We start from the raw sequence: 5,000 nt of genomic DNA, 5'->3' as shown, positions 1-5,000 counted from the left end.
TTGACTAATAGACTGATTGCTGATAATCATTAGCCATACACTGGGGGAAACGGCCGACAGGGGCGGCAACATAGTGGAGCCGCAGTGTCACTAATGTACAGAGATAGAACAGTTTCGACTGGAACTAGAGTAACCGTATACACGGCACTGATTAGTAATAGATGCAGAGCCATCAGAATACAGATAATATATACAACCGTCCCTATACATGCTGAAAGACTCTGCACACAATGAGAACCACACGTCAGCCAGACACTCTTATCACACACTACTCTCTTATCACACACAATATCTAACCACCAGCATGGAAGAACATCCAGTGCATCCTCTCCGCCACATGACACAATCCACACTATCATTACCAGACCGGGAGGTCCACCCAGAAAACACAATATCCCACCCTTCCGACATCCGCACATTGCTCAGCTAAGCCACGAACACCCACACATGTCCTACACAGTGGTGCACCCAACATCACAATACTGCCTCCTGTCACAGCACACAAACAATGGCAGGAATGAAAGACACAGATCTGCCACAACCATGGAATCGGAGCGCCGCCTGTCATGAGCCAAAAGTGCATCCTGACGTGACAAATCGGATAATACCGCAGGCATCCAATTACGATAATCACTATCAACGAACCTGCCGCCCCCCCCCCCAATACACCTTTCCCTACAACAATGTGTATCTGAACCTACGCTATATCGTACCTTAACCTAACCTATATCGTACCTTAACCTAACCTATATCGTACCTTAACCTAACCTATATCGTACCTTAACCTAACCTATATCGTACCTTAACCTAACCTATATCGTACCTTAACCTAACCTATATCGTACCTTAACCTAACCTATATCGTACCTTAACCTAACCTATATCGTACCTTAACCTAACCTATATCGTGCCTTAACCTAACCTATATCGTGCCTTAACCTAACCTATATCGTGCCTTAACCTAACCTATATCGTGCCTTAACCTAACCTATATCGTGCCTTAACCTAACCTATATCGTGCCTTAACCTAACCTATATCGTGCCTTAACCTAACCTATATCGTGCCTTAACCTAACCTAATTTGTGCCTTAACCTAACCTAATTTGTGCCTTAACCTAACCTAATTTGTGCCTTAACCTAACCTAATTTGTGCCTTAACCTAACCTAATTTGTGCCTTAACCTAACCTAATTTGTGCCTTAACCTAACCTAATTTGTGCCGTAACCTAACCTAATTTGTGCCGTAACGTAACCCATGTTGTGCCGTAACGTAACCCATGTTGTGCCGTAACGTAACCCATGTTGTGCCGTAACGTAACCCATGTTGTGCCGTAACGTAACCCATGTTGTGCCGTAACGTAACCCATGTTGTGCCGTAACGTAACCCATGTTGTGCCGTAACCTAACCCATGTTGTGCCTTAACCTAACCCATGTTGTGCCTTAACCTAACCCATGTTGTGCCTTAACCTAACCCATGTTGTGCCTTAACCTAACCCATGTTGTGCCTTAACCTAACCCATGTTGTGCCTTAACCTAACCCACGTTGTGCCTTAACCTAACCTACGTTGTGCCTTAACCTAACCCATGTTGTGCCTTAACCTAACCCATGTTGTGCCTTAACCTAACCCATGTTGTGCCTTAACCTAACCCATGTTGTGCCTTAACCTAACCCATGTTGTGCCTTAACCTAACCCATGTTGTGCCTTAACCTAACCCATGTTGTGCCTTAACCTAACCCATGGTGTGCCTTAACCTAACCCATGTTGTGCCTTAACCTAACCCATGTTGTGCCTTAACCTAACCCACGTTGTGCCTTAACCTAACCCACGTTGTGCCTTAACCTAACCCACGTTGTGCCTTAACCTAACCCACGTTGTGCCTTAACCTAACCTACGTTGTGCCTTAACCTAACCCATGTTGTGCCTTAACCTAACCCATGTTGTGCCTTAACCTAACCCATGTTGTGCCTTAACCTAACCCATGTTGTGCCTTAACCTAACCCATGTTGTGCCTTAACCTAACCCATGGTGTGCCTTAACCTAACCCATGGTGTGCCTTAACCTAACCCATGGTGTGCCTTAACCTAACCCATGTTGTGCCTTAACCTAACCCATGTTGTGCCTTAACCTAACCCATGTTGTGCCTTAACCTAACCCATGTTGTGCCTTAACCTAACCCATGTTGTGCCTTAACCTAACCCATGTTGTGCCTTAACCTAACCCATGTTGTGCCTTAACCTAACCCATGTTGTGCCTTAACGTAACCCATGTTGTGCCTTAACGTAACCCATGTTGTGCCTTAACCTAACCTATAATGTGCCTTAACCTAACCTAAAGTGCGCCGTAACCTAAACTATATTGCGCCTTAACCTGACGCACGTTGTCGCTGAACCTGCTCTGTAATTGTTATGCAACCCGTTAAAGTAGTGTAGTGTTGCCTAACCGCAACCCTCGCAATATAGTTCGCTACTCGCACTGCCCGGTCCCCTGTGTATCGCGTCATGTTAAACACCTTGCAGGTGTTGCTGACTTTCCACATGCTCCTGCTATACACTGTAGTGTGGATAGCAGCAGGACGTACATGCCCCCCCCCCCTTCCCCCCTGCCTTCGCAAGCTGGTCGGTGAGAAGTTTGCATGTTCAATGCCCTTCGCATGCCGACGTACTCAGCCTACGTTGTGGTACGGCCTGTCACCTGTCCGCCGATGTACGCAAAACCCACAAACTGTACTGCACATTGCTCCGTATGTACTGAATGATACATCGTGGCCCATGTGACCGTATGACGACAGCGCCTAGCAACGGCGGACCATACAGTCCAAATATTGTGCACGCAGCTACGTGTCGTCTCCCTATAAGAGCTGGATTGCAGTGTGGTACGCCATACAGACGTGTGGGAGGAACGGACGCCCTGGATGGCGATCAGCATGAGCAGTCTGTTGATGTAGTGGAGCGTGTATTCGGACGTAGTCGTCTCTTCTCACACACCGTGATAGCATGTTGCACCGCGTTCCACATCTGCGACATGCTGCAGAGGCGGGCTGACAGTCGTTCGCGCAATGGACACCGCATACGTACGGGGTCTACCTTCCACGTGTTCTCTAGGCGTGCACATGTTGTTGCGTCTATGTGGGCAGACGTAGTGTGTTGTGACACCTGACACAGGCATGCAATACTCGTTGCAAATGGCGATGGACGTGTACGTTTGCTGGTGACGTTACGCAAATGAACAACCGGTAACCCGTTGTGGTGCGGTTGTTCTCGCTAGAGGTGAATCAGTGTTGGCGACGATCGGTCGAGCTATTAACCGGTTGTTTCAGGGATACCCACCATGCCCACGAACGTGAAAGGGGACCCACCATGCCCACGAACGTGAAAGGGGGATCTGGGTGTGAGGCGATACGCGGCGGTGGCTGGGTGGGACCGTCCCCGGCCGGTGAGGGGGGGCCGCCCGGCGTGCTGGCAGCGCGGTGCGTGGGCGCACGCGCTACAGCCGGCTGGTGGGGGCGGCCGGTGGCAGGCGCGCCGGCCGACGGACGCGGCAGGCGGCGCAGCTGCGCGCCGGCGCCCCCTGCTCGCGGCGCCTTGCGGCCAAAGTAGGTCCTCGCGGGCCCGGTGCGAAGCGCGGTGGCCATCTGCAGTGTGCTGGTCCGATTGAGGACTTTGTGCGCTGAGGATGCGCCGCCGCCCGGCGCTCGGCGCCGCGACGCCGTCTGCTGCTCGGTCGCCCCAGCGGTTCTCGCAGGTGGTTTGTATCGCAGCTGTGCGGACGTGTTGGCGCGTGCGCTGTGCTGGGAGAGTTCGCTTCGGCACCCAAGTAGGGCTTTTGTCCTTCTGTGGCGCTGGCGTTGGAGCTGCCGGTCACCGTAGGTGGCGCGTGTTGTCTCCCGCCGGCAATGCCACGACAGCACGCTCCCGGGCCTCTGTCGGCAGCGGCAAGCTCAGTTGGGAGCACGGGTGGTCGCACCTAAAGCGTCTACTCGCCTAACTCCGGGCGATTGCGCCTCTCTCGAACCCGACCAAGTACTTAGGACGGCGCTGCGCGCCGCCGGGACCTGAGAGGGTTTCGAGGTGTGTTGTGCAGGGGAGCTCAGCCTCCTCCTGTTTGCAGAATAATTGAGCGGACGCTTGCGTGTTCGCGCGGGCCCCCGGGACACACTCCCGGGCGGCCGGCTGCTCAGCTCTAGTTGACGCAGCTCCCTGGTTGATCCTGCCAGTAGTCATATGCTTGTCTCAAAGATTAAGCCATGCATGTCTCAGTACAAGCCGCATTAAGGTGAAACCGCGAATGGCTCATTAAATCAGTTATGGTTCCTTAGATCGTACCCACGTTACTTGGATAACTGTGGTAATTCTAGAGCTAATACATGCAAACAGAGTCCCGACCAGAGATGGAAGGGACGCTTTTATTAGATCAAAACCAATCGGTCGGCTCGTCCGGTCCGTTTGCCTTGGTGACTCTGAATAACTTAGGGCTGATCGCACGGTCCTCGTACCGGCGACGCATCTTTCAAATGTCTGCCTTATCAACTGTCGATGGTAGGTTCTGCGCCTACCATGGTTGTAACGGGTAACGGGGAATCAGGGTTCGATTCCGGAGAGGGAGCCTGAGAAACGGCTACCACATCCAAGGAAGGCAGCAGGCGCGCAAATTACCCACTCCCGGCACGGGGAGGTAGTGACGAAAAATAACGATACGGGACTCATCCGAGGCCCCGTAATCGGAATGAGTACACTTTAAATCCTTTAACGAGTATCTATTGGAGGGCAAGTCTGGTGCCAGCAGCCGCGGTAATTCCAGCTCCAATAGCGTATATTAAAGTTGTTGCGGTTAAAAAGCTCGTAGTTGGATTTGTGTCCCACGCTGTTGGTTCACCGCCCGTCGGTGTTTAACTGGCATGTATCGTGGGACGTCCTGCCGGTGGGGCGAGCCGAAGGCGTGCGACCGCCTCGTGCGTGCTCGTGCGTCCCGAGGCGGACCCCGTTGAAATCCTACCAGGGT

At 52.3% G+C, this 5,000-nt stretch overlaps 1 non-coding gene across 1 annotated transcript in view; it reads left to right on the top strand.

Annotated features, from left to right (window-relative positions):
* The first annotated feature begins 4,195 nt into the window (after nt 1-4,195).
* LOC126447257 (small subunit ribosomal RNA) overlaps nt 4,196-5,000 on the top strand; it is a 1,909-nt gene continuing 1,104 nt past the window's right edge. Inside the window, exon 1 of the ribosomal RNA XR_007583701.1 lies at nt 4,196-5,000. This exon is cut by the window's right edge and continues 1,104 nt beyond it. This is a non-coding gene — a ribosomal RNA (small subunit ribosomal RNA).

Source organism: Schistocerca serialis, unplaced genomic scaffold, assembly GCF_023864345.2.
Source record: "Schistocerca serialis cubense isolate TAMUIC-IGC-003099 unplaced genomic scaffold, iqSchSeri2.2 HiC_scaffold_505, whole genome shotgun sequence".
NCBI classification, from domain to species: Eukaryota; Metazoa; Arthropoda; class Insecta; order Orthoptera; family Acrididae; genus Schistocerca; species Schistocerca serialis.
The sequence above is the reverse complement of the archived record's forward strand: the minus strand, read 5'-3'. Positions and strand labels throughout refer to the sequence as shown.